At 45.2% G+C, this 12,476-nt stretch overlaps 1 protein-coding gene across 2 annotated transcripts in view; it reads left to right on the top strand.

The window, feature by feature from the left end:
• The window catches only part of NTRK3 (neurotrophic receptor tyrosine kinase 3), a 332,474-nt gene that overhangs the window by 258,023 nt on the left and 61,975 nt on the right, over positions 1-12,476 (top strand). The window lies entirely within an intron of this gene.

Here is a 12,476-nt window from a genome sequence, read left to right on the forward strand (position 1 = left end):
AATCCCCTTGCGGGTTAGTGATGTTTTTAGTCACGAGGAGCTACAGAGGAGAGGGATCTTGCAGTGATTAGCTTGTGTGATGTGGCAGGGAAGAGTCCAGGGCTAGGCAAGCGGGGCGAGCGAGACGGAAGATCTGCGAGCGTAGCAGGAGCAAGGTTTTAAAAACAAGGGCAGTTTTAAAGCGGTTCTTGAAATGACTGTGGTGCCAATGGATGTGTTTGTGAGTGGGGGGGATCAGCTGGCCGGGCTGTTTCACATGGATGACAGGCTGACATCATGTTGGAGTCTAGAGAGCTGAGTTTCGGGGAGGGCACAGGGAAAGCAGTGGCTGTGGCCAAAGCAAGAGGAAAACATGGGACAAGAATTTCAGCAGCAGTGGTATCCGTGGGCCCTGTTGCAGAGTTGCTGGTGACAAGTAGAACTGCAGTCTAAAGATAGAGATCTAGATTTGTTCCTTGGGAAGGAAGGGGTGGGGGGAAGAGAGCTGTGGTGAAAGGCAGGGACGTGGCATTCAGATCAACCCAAACCAGGTTGGGATGGGCAGCCATGTTGGCCATGCCCCTCAAGTTTGATGTGTTCTCCTCAGTGATGATGTTTTGGCCATTGACTTCTGAGCACAGATGAGGCATATGTGTGATTTTACCATCCATTGATCTCAGGGACAATAATCAGAAAAGGTGTGGGTGTGGCAGGTGATCTTTTGTTGAAACAGTTCTGCCAAGTTACACGTCTGACTGCAGAGGAGAATTTGCTTCTTAATGATGGGAATTTGCCACTGTGCAAGAATCCGGATGTACACCAGGGTTGGAGGCCTCTGTTATTTATTACTACAGTTGCTGGCAAAATCTGCGGTGGATGATCAACAGAAATTCTCGGTTAGACATGGCTATGTTGTTTTCTTTCCTTTCTGGAATTCCCCAGGTAGGGAGGAGATCTTGCAGAGTTCTGCAAATAATTACAGATTTCAACTGAGAATCCGCAGAGCGCCCAATAACCCTGAGTTACTTTATGCTATTTCCTTTATAAGATAATTAGCAGGCAGGCCCTGTTCACAAGTATGGCACTTATCGTTCTGGAATGGATGTGAAGGGTTGGGAATTTATTTTTTAATACACTCCGCTTTTGCTTTTTTTTTTTTTTTTTTTAAGAAAAAGAAGCTGGGCCTTGCTGTAAGATAAACAGAAATAGTCTCTTGAAATAATGTTTTTAACTGTTCTTAATGAAAATGAGGGTTTCGTTTTGGGTTTAAACTTTTCAGCTGCGCTTTATGCACCGCCCTGGCTTTCATCACCTTCCAGGTACAAATCAAGATATTGGTATTAAATCTGGCTGCTTTAGAGTCAGCCTCACGCCCTATGTGTTATTGTGACAGCAGAGCTCAGAGGAGATGCGTTGGCTGCAAGGCCTTAGAGGTGTCTCCAGAGGTGGTGGAAATATGGTGTTCTCAGAGAACAGTCTCAGATTGTGAAATTGCTCCCTCTGTTCTCATCCTCTCTGGAGACTGATTTTACTGGCACATCTTTTCAGTCAAGCACGATAGGTGTAAATAAATCTAGAGGGAGCCTATTGAAGTAGTATCTAAGAGTTCCAGGCATGGACCAGGAACCCATTGTGCATTTGTTCTGTACAAACTCAAAACAGAGAGAGTTTCTGCCAGAGACTTTACAATCTGTGTAAGACAACAGATGACAGGTGGAGGAATACAAGGAAACAATAAGACAGTGTTGGTCAGTATGGCAGGCAGTGGTCTCAGCACACCAGCTTCTTAGCTGTTGTCAAGGCTTATATAGGCCTGGTGGCAAAAGCATTTTAGAGAGGGCTTTGAAGGACAATGACGTTGCATTGTGGGTTTTGTATGGGAAGCCCCTCTCAAGTATGGGGGCAGCATAGAAGAAAGCATGAAAGTGCTTGTTTGAAAAATTAACTAGTAGGTGATGAATTAACCATTGCCTGACTGGAAGTGGGAGTCAACTTTCTGATAATGTGGGAGAGATGATAGGTCTCATGGGAGTGGGCTGTGAAGGACCTTGAAAGTGAAGATAAGGCGCTTATGTTTGATGCAATGAAGAAAGGAGAGCTAGTAGAGGGATGCAGCGAGTAGGTGACAGAATCAAATTGACAAGCTAAGAAAATGGTGTTTGCAGCAACCCTTGGGAGGTGAGAGCACAAGATGGCCTTTGTCCAGGCCAGAGAAGAAGATTGCAGTGATCGAGCCGCAAGATGATAAAAGCTTGGATTAGAGTGTTAGCTAGGCAGATGGATAGAAAAGGCTGTATCTTAGAGATGTCATGCAAGATTTAGACACAGCCTGGATGAGAGGCTGTAGAGAGAGGGCCGAGTGAAAAATGATGCCCAGGTTACAGAGATGACAGTGGTGTTATCCCTAGTGACTGGAGGGAATAGGAAGGGCTTTGATACATGCGGTTTCTAGAGCTCAGAAAGTCTATTTATGGGAGAGTTCCAACCCAGTTTTGCAGGCTCAAGAGAGTTACCCAAGGTTGGGGTACAAATTGCATCTTTTTGGTTCTGTTCTGAACCAAGTCTCTGACCCTTTTGATGTTTATTGTCCATCACTATTTTAGACATGAACTCCAGCAGGACATCACACAACCCAGAACGGTATTTGTACAAACTCTAATGTAGGATCTCAGCAAAGAGTAAGGGGCCAGGCACAGGGAAGAGTTGTCAAGAAGCAGATGTAGAACCTCCTCCAAAAGGCAGTCAGTGGCCAGGCTACCTAATGTACCATTAGAAGAAGAGTGCAGCCTATTTATTATCCTCCTGGACTAGAGGAACATCGTGTGTGTTTCTCCATCGTAGACAATACGGACCTGATTCTCCTCTCATTTACATCAACTTTACACCAGTTAACACTATTTTACTCCACTGATTTCAACAGAGTTACTACGGATTTACACCAGTGCGAGTGGAGAATCAGACCACATGCAGTTAGCAAATGAGTAACCTTTTTTCATTAAGAAAAAAGCCCAAGTTAGAGAGTGATTTAACAGACAGCCGACTGTGAGACTTTTTGATCCTGTCCTACCGCACGCGTTTGTCGGTTCAGGTATCTTGGGTAACTCAGCAGCGCAATTGATTGACGCCTGTACAATTTGAAATGCACTCTGCTGGCTAGTGACATGTCTTAATTACACAAGATGTAGTGCAAATTCTGACCTTTATAGTTGATTTTAATAGTCACGGTGCATGCAAGTCACATAGGGCTGATTCACAAGAATTATTGTCACCGTTACTCATGGAAGAAATTAGTGAATAATGAATACTTCTGCGAACTTTACCTTTTGGGGAACGGAAGAAAAGACCACATTCACAGAATAAATGATGTGTTGCAGCAAATTACTCATCCTTAGGGAAAACTGTCACCCATTAGTATTTTATATATATATATATAGAGAGAGAGTGCTGGAAGTGTAAACCAGGCTTTAGAAGTGTATAAAAAAGACACGGGCCCTGCCATAAAGAGCTTGTGATCGAACTCAGGAGATCAAGAATTCAGCTTTAAAATGGGTTTTGAAGAGTGAGAGGAGCAGGGGATAGGGGGAGGTTTCGACAGGATAGAGTGACCAAGTCAAGAGGGGGAATAGGTCTGAAGGGGAGGGGTGCATTGTGGCAAATGAAAGCAGAGATGTGGGTTCAAATGGCACTGGGCAGAGCATATAAGGTAAGGACAGGGAACATGAATGCGATGTGAAGGAAGAGAGGAAGCCAGTGCAGGGATTTGAGCTGGTCATCACCATAGCGGGAGGAAAAGATAACGATATACAAATGGGAGGCAAAAAGAAAGGGAAGGGAGAAATTTCCATAGATTTGTTCTGTGTTTCCTCAAATGAGCTGCATGTTGTCCATGAAACAGGAGCTGCAGGATACAAAATCGGTTAGCAAATACATACCAGCAAACGGGCCCCTTTTCATGAGAGTTGAAGATGGATGGTGTACGTGCCACACAAATCAATTTCAGTCCAGTGAGAATAAACAGCCCAGACCTGTAGCCTAGGGATAGCTTTCTGTGTTGCTTATATAGTTTGAGGCCTATTCCTAGCAGCTGTTTACTGTGCCTATGATTCTATCCACCCATCTATCTACCATCCTAAGCATGCATGCCACACTTATCACCATAGTATCTGTATCAACCTTCCAATATATCATAATGTCCTTTGCTTGAAGGGCATTGGAATTGGGAGGTCTTAAAAGGAAAATGGGGGCATCTTAAGGGGCATGGAAAACACTCAGAAATTAAAAAAAAAAAAAAAAAGAGAATGAAGAGTGAGAATGAAGAGTGATTTGAAAACGTGTAAATAATCAGAAAAGTGGCCATGTGAAAAGGAGACTATGCGAGATTCTGATTTATCCTCATCAAGCTGTTGCAGTTACATATTTTTTTCTGCCTACCAGTCTGTAAACTCCACTTGGGATCTGAAAAAAAATCAAGCTGGGCTCTTTCTGCCTCTTATATTGTCACCAGTGATAGAGATTTTGCAACAGGAGCATAGAATCAGCCGTAGGAGTTGGAGATGGAAAAGCCCTATTGGCTCATCTAGTCCATCTCTGGAGGGCTGGTGCAGGATTGACCCCTTCAGGACATGCTGGGCTGATATGTGAGGAAGAGCTGAATTCATCTTGCCCCCCAAAAGCTGTATTGGTTCTGCGGGGATCATAAGAGTCACATATGTTTTTCTGGACAAGCAGTAGGTGTGACTCAGAGACACAGGAACAAAGATGGGGCATAACAAGGTGCCATTTTTAGATAGTCATTTTTCTGACTTAATGCACTTTCAGCCACATTGCAAACGGTTCGGGGGAGGTTGTATAAGGTCTCATGACAGAACCAAGGTCCCTACCCTTCTGTCTCGAGTCTCGTGGAAACAGAAGCCCTGTTGTGATTGTGAGCACACCTCCTACTGCTTACCCAACTCTTAACACTTTTAAATCTTAGAACATAATTTCTAAGGCTTCCTCTAACCTCCTGTTGGGCATTTTGCAGTTAGGTTCGTGCACCATTCACAATGGTGATGGGAGAAGGCCAAAATGTTTTCTACAGATGAATTCTTGATGGACAAAGAATATGACTGAAGGGTATCTATCCATTGTCCATCTTTTTTTATATCGCTTTTCACCATAGCAACGTAGCGATTGTGGGACCAGAATTATAAGATGTTACCGTGATTATGGCAACTAGTTCAGTGCTCTGTGTTAGCATCTGTCCTTGTAGGTACAGCATGGCCTTGAATGAGTTCTTATAGTGCTGTTGAGTCCGGTTATTTTCCTGTCAATTATTATTCTGGTTCTTGCCTAGATTCCTCTTTTGAATTGTCTTACTAGCTTTCTTTTGTAAATTAACGGTATATGGAGAAGAAAAAAAAGAGCATGGAGCTTGCGGGAAGGCCATTTGCATACACCTTGTTAGCAAGGCTGACCGCAACCCAGCAGAGACAGATAAACAGATTTAGTACACCCACGTCTGGCTGGAACAGCAAACAGCAGCTGTTTATCAGGCAGCACTCAGCTTTTGCCAGGAGGAGGTAAATAGCTTTATTCAGATGAACCTCCCATGTGTCCTTGCAACATAGTGTCTTTTGGTGGCAACTCCGGCTGCCTTATTAATTACAAGTTACAGTGTAAAATGGGGTAGTGAAGACCAGATCAAAGTCTAGCAGAACGAGGTCCGAGTCATTCAATTCCAGGCTGTATTTCATTGCTTTATATTTTAAACCCATGCTGACACAGCAAGGTAGGACCAAACACGAGCCCTTTGTGTCTCCAAGAACTTCACGGAAGCTGCACCAGCTCAGTCCTATAGCATGTGAAAATGTTGTTTATTATTACTCCACGTGGGCCAAAACACCACTATGCAAAATTCCCTGTGGCCATTCTGGGATCGGCGGGAAGCAGGATCAGCAAACATTTCCTTCCTGATCCCCAGAAAGGGTGACCAACTGTTCCCAAGCACAAAACTGATTCTCTATTACCTTATTAAATTTTATAGAGCCATTCAATTTTTTATTAAGTCCATTAGAACTACTTGATACCCCCACCTCAACAGGATATCCACTCTACCTACTGCTTGTAATATAGCATTGATATAATAGGCATCATGTAAACTTGGTGGAATGAGGATAGGGACATAGCAATACCAAGGTACAAAATATATAGGATTGACAGAATAGGTCACACCGGGGAGGGAATGGCATTATATGTAAAAGAAAGCATAGAGTCAAATGAAGGTAAAAAATCTTAAATCAATTGAACTGTACCATAGAATTGCTATGGATAGAAATTCCATGCCTGAACAATAAGAATATAGCAGTCGGAATATACTGACCAGGATGGTGACAGTGATTATGAAATGCTAAGGGAGATTAGAGAGACTACAAAGGCCGAAAACACAATAATAATGGGAGATTTCAACATATTGACCCGTACATGTCACCTCAGGACAGGATGCAGAGATAAAATTTCTAGACACCACAAATGACTGCTTCTGGGAGCAGCTAGTCCTGCAAGCTATAAGGAGAGAGGCAATTCTTAATTTAGCCTTAAGTGGAGCACAGGATCTGGTCCAAGAGGTAAATATAACTGAACCGCTCAGTAATAGTGACCATAATGTAATTAAATTTAACGTCCTTGTACAGGGAAAAATGCCAAAGAAAGACACCATGGTAGCATTTAATTTCAAAACAGGGAACTACACAAAACTGAGGCAAACTAGTTAAAGAAATTGAAAGAAGCTGTCACAAAGGTGAAATGCCTGCAAACTGCATAGACTTTATTTAAAAACACCATAATAAAGACTCAAACTAAATGTATACCCCATAAAAAGAGGACCAAAATATGCTGCAAAGGCTAAACAGCAGAGTAAATGAGGTGATTAGAGGCAAAAAGGCATCCTTTAAATATTAGAAGTCAAATCCTAGTGAGAAAAATAGAAAGTAGCATAAACTCTGGCAAATCAAGTATTAAAGTATAAATAGGCAGGCCAAGAAAGTATATGAAGAGCAATTAGCTAAAGACACAAAAACTAACAGCAATTTTTTTAAGTACATCAGAAGCTGGCAGCCGGCCACTGGATGATGGAGTTGCTGAAGGAGCACTTAAGGAAAACAAGGCCATAGCAGAGAAAATACATGAATTCTTTGCATCAGTCTTCGCTGAAGAGGATATGGGGTAAATCCCCATACCTAAGCCATTCTTTTTAGATGACAAATCTGAGGAGCTGTCCCAAATTGAGGTGTCAACCAAGGAGGTCTTTGAACAAATTGATCAACTAAACAGTAATAAGGCACCAGGACCGGATGGAATTCACCCAAGAGTTCTGAAGGAACTCATATAAATTGCAGAACTATTAACTATGAATGTAACCTGTCACTTAAATCAGCCTTTGTACCAAATGACTTGGAGATAGCTAATATAATGCCTATTTTTTAAAAAGGCTCCAGAGACGAACCTGTCCATTGCAGGTTGGTAAGCCTAACTTCAGTAGCAGGCAAATTAGGTGAGACTATTGCAAGGAACAAAATTATCAGACATGTATATAAGCATGATATGTTACCATAAGAACGTAAGAATAGCCATACAGGAAAAGAATCAACACGACTTTGTAAATCATGCCTCACAAATTAGAATTCTTTGAGAAAGTCAACAACCATGTGGACAAGGGTGATCCAGTCCGATATAGTGTACTTCCAGAAAGCCTTTGACAAGATCCATCACCAAAGGCTCTTAAGCAAAGTAAGCAGACATGGGATAAAAGGGAAGGTCTCATTGATGGTTAAAAGATAGGAAACAAAGGATAGGAATAAATGGTCTGTGAAAACGGACCATTTTCACAGTGGAGAGATCTAAATAGTACGGTCCCCCAAGGAGCTGTACTGAGATATGTGCTGTTCAACATATTCATAAATGATCTGGAAATGGGGGTGAACGGTGAGGTTCCAAAATTTGCAAATGATACAAAATTACTCAAGATAGTTAATTCCAAAGCTGACTGCGAAGAGTGGCAAAGAGATCTGACTAAAGTGAATGACAGAATGGCAGATAAAATTCAGTCTTAAATGCAAAGTAATGCACATTGGAAAAAATAATCCCAGCTATACATACAATATGATGGGGTCTAACTTAGCTGTTCCCACCCAAGAAGATCTTGGATTCATCGTAGCTAGTTCTCTGAAAATATCCACTCGATGTGCAATGGCACTTAAAAAAACCTAACAGAATGTTAGGAACCATTAGGAAAGGGATAATAGAAAATATCATAATGCCACTATATGAATCCATGGTCCGCCTTCACCGTGAATACAGCGTGCAGTTCTTGTTGCCCCATCACAAGAAAGCTATATTAGAATTGGAAAAGGTACAGAGAAGGGCAAGAGAAATGATTATGATATTGAACAGCTTCCCTATGAGGAGAGATGAAAAAGACTGGAACTGTTCAGCTTAGAAAAGAGACGACTCAGGGGGAATATGATAGAATCATAGGACTGGAAGGAACCATGAGAGGTTATCTAATCCAGTCCCTGGCAGAGAGGGTCTGTAAAGGGTATATAGAGTTCCTATAAAGGGTACATAGAAGGTATATAGAGGTCTATAAAATCATGAATGGTGTGGAGAAAGTGAATAGGGAAGTATTATTTACTGCCTCACATAATCTAAGAATTAGGGATCACCAAATTAAATGAATAGGCAGCAGGTTTAAAACAAACAAAAGGAAGTACTTCTTCACACAGTGCACGCACAGTCAGCCTGTGGAACTCATTGACATGAGATGCTGTGAAGGTTTAGAGCAGGGGTGGACAAACTATGGTCCACGGGCCACATCCGGTCCGTGGGACTGTCCTGCCTGGCCCCCGAGCTCCTGGCCTGGGAGGCTCGCCCCCAGCCCCTCCCCTGCTGTCCCCTCTCCCCCGCAGCCTTAGTTCGGTCACTCAGCTGCTGGCGCAATGCTCTGGGTGGCGGGGCTGTAGGCTCCTGGGGCAGCGCAGCTGTAGTGCCCGGCCTGACCCAGTGCTCTGTGCTGCGTGGTGGCGGGTGGCCACCGGTGCTCCAGGCAGCATGGTAAGGGAGCAGGGGGGGTTGGATGGAAAGCAGGGGAGTTCGGGGTGGTGGTCAGGGGACGGGGGGTGTGGATAGGGGTTGGGGGGGGAACAAGGGGTTGAATGGGGGCAGGGGTCCCGGAGGGGCAGTCAGGAAGGAGGGGGGATTGGATGGGGCGGCAGGGGGCAGTCGGGGGCAGGGGTTCCAGGGGCAGTCAGGGGACAGGGAGAAGGGGTGGTTGGATGGGGCAGGGTCCTGGGGGGGCCGCGTCAGGAATGAGAGGAGGAGTTGGATGGGGTGGTGAGGGTCCAGGGGGGGTCAGGGAGCGGGTGTGTGTGGATGGGGCATGGGTCCCAGAGGGGCTATTAGGGAACGGGGGGGTTGGATGGGGCAGGAGTCCCGGGAGGGGGGGCAGATAGGAGGTGGGGGCTGGGCCACGACCCCCTCCCCTCACCGGCCCTCCATACAATTTACAAAACCCGATGCAGCCTTCGGGACAAAAAGTTTGCTGGTCCCTGGTTTAGAGTATAACTAAGTTTTAAAAGTTCATGGAGACTAGATCCATCAATGGCTATTAGCAAAGATGGTCAGTGACGCAACCTGATGCTGCTGGTGTCTCTAAATCTCTAACTGCTGGAAGCTGGGACTGAACAACAGGGATGGATCGTTCAAAATTGCCCTGTTCTGTTCATCCCCCTGAAGCAACTGGCACTGGCCACTGTCAGAGACAGGATACTGGGCTAGATTGACCATTGGTTTGACTCAGTGTGGCCGTTCTTATGTTCCTTAAATTCTTCTTACATATCTTCCCTCTTACCTGAAACTTCCAGTGTGTACTCCCTGGCCGGTTCAGGGACATCACATAGGTCATGATGTTAACAACCCATTGGTAGTTTAAATTACCCGCACCAGAGCACTGCTCCAAACTCTGAATCTTTAATCCAAAATGTGTATTTTTGTAATGGAGCAAACATCAAGTCTGAACTTGAAGGTACAAAATCCAGACCTGAACTTTCCCATGTCTAGTAGTTCAGACTCATTTCATTCTACAGATACAGTAGGTTGGAGCTGTGAATTCTGAGCAAGACCTGAGGGATTCAAAACTGGGTATTTGGTTCAGTTCCAGTCACGACACCTCTTAATTATCTTCCCTCTAGTCTAAATAACCTCAAACGCCATCAGTCTCTGATCACATGTGAGCGGCTCCACACCATGCAGCATCTACACTGACCTACATCGGACTCTGTAACTATCTCACTTCAAATAGGGTGACCAGACCCGAATGCTATCCTCCAGATGGGTATTTCTTTATAAAGTACTAGTGCAGTATCTTTGGACTGCTGCCAATATGAGAGAGCCTCCTCTTAGCCCTCTTTCTGGCTGCTGAACAGTGGACCGAGACTTGAAATACTGGGTTTATCACTACAGCCAAATCCCTAGTATGCAGACTACAGTAATGGGCCCCATGGCAATACCTTGGTACACAGAAAAAGAATCTCTAATTCAGTGCCATTTACAATATTTTTAGGTTAGGGGGCTCTCCCTACCCAAGTGCATCCGTTTACACTTAGACACCTGACATTTCAGATTCTCCTAGGTACCCATAAACACTGAAACTAAGCCAGACCTAGGGCTGGCTCCAGCTTTTTTGCCGCCCCAAACGGCGAAGAAAAAAAAAAAAAAAAAGATAAAGCCGTGATGGGCGGCACTTCATTCTTTGGCGGCAATTTGGCGGCGGGTCCTTCCTTCCGAGAGGAACTGAAGGACTCGCCGCCGAAGACCTGGACGTGCCGCCCTTTTCCATTGGCTGCCCCAAGCATCTGCTTCTTTCGGTGGTGCCTGGAGCCAGCCCTGGCCAGACCAAAGAAACCCGTACCTGACAGAAACCTGCTGTCTTCGACTGTCGTTTGAGATTTCACCCCAGTCATTTAGGATGTGGCTACCATCCTATGCCTTAATGTTACTAATAGTATTAATAGCGGCACCTAAAAGTTTTCTACCTAGTGCACAATTAATGAAAAGGTCAATGAGAATTCTCTATAGGGCACTGTTCATTACAAGGCCCATTCCTTATGCAATCTGTCCATATCTCGCTTCCCAAACGGTCGAGAAGACTGGAGATGGCAGCTTATAGACCTGCCTGCGAGCTTCTAATTAGCAGGTTTAATTGTATGGAAACCCTCAGGACATTCCTCTTCCAATGCATTGGCTTTTTGATAAGTTGAGCAGTGCCTGTGCCGTCACAGGGTGTGTTCTTCCCCCTGTGAAGCAGCTGTGTATTGAATTGAGTCAGGGTTGATATGGTGCTTGGGATGGGCACATCTAGTGGGCTGTAACCTTTCCTTCTCGCCGGCATGCTCCAGATGACTCAGTACAGCCACAAGAAGTGCTGTCTCAATGTTGTCTTACCTTCTCGATACACCAGCCCAACATGAAATCTGGGCACCAAAGAATGCTGCCTACTGAGTACAGATCCTTTCTGCTACCTTGGCAAAGGGAGATGGATGAAAGGATACAAAAGCAACTTGCTATGGAGGGAAGTGGGAGCACATAACCAGAGGGTCGCATTATAGCTGCCTTTCTGTGGGAGAGAGAAGGGAGCAGTTTACCACGCAGGGGACGGCCGTAATGGAGCCACATTTGGTCCATGAGCACAAGAGAGGGGTCACTAATGCTGCCATCACTCTGCTTCCGGCATGCTAGGGCTCAGCTGGGGAGAGTCTGTGGTGCACCGGTGCCTTAGTGAAGCAGCTGACTCTGGGGAATGTGCTCCCCCAGTATCTGCTTCTGGCCTCCATGGGCACAAAAGTTCCAGACACTGCTGCTGTGGTTGGGCATCTCTTCCTCCCAGCCCCACACTGCTCAGGCCCTTGGAGCCATAAAAAAGCCCTTTGGAAGCACTGGGACTCATACGTGACCCGGTTCAGAGGCTGGAGGGGCCATCTTTTGGGTGAGATATGAAAAGAGTGCTTGGCGCACTGTGGTCATTGAGCATGCCAGGGCATTTTCCCCAAGAGAAGGCACTGAGGGCAGATTTTCAAAGGCATTTCTGTGTCTAAAGGTGTAGCTAGGTACCTAATTGGATTTTCAGAAGTGCCTACGCAGGCTAGGCCCCTAAATCCCATTGATTTCAACCAGAGATAGGTGCCCAGCCTGCCTTCCTCTTTTGAAGAACTCGCTAGGTGCCTGTCTGCACCTTTAGGCACTTAAATACCTTCGGAAATCTAGCTCTGAGATACTGCACCGATGGGTGATATATAAAGACCTAAACCAGTGTTTCTCGAACTGGGGTCGCCGCTTGTGTAGGGAAAGCCCCTGGTGGGCCAGGCCGGTTTGTTTATCTGCCGCATCTGCAGGTCCGGCCGATCGTGGCTCCCACTGGCTGCGGTTCGCTGCTCCGGGCCAATGGGAGCTGCTGGAAGCGGCGC

Source organism: Trachemys scripta, chromosome 10, assembly GCF_013100865.1.
Source record: "Trachemys scripta elegans isolate TJP31775 chromosome 10, CAS_Tse_1.0, whole genome shotgun sequence".
Lineage (NCBI taxonomy): Eukaryota > Metazoa > Chordata > Testudines > Emydidae > Trachemys > Trachemys scripta.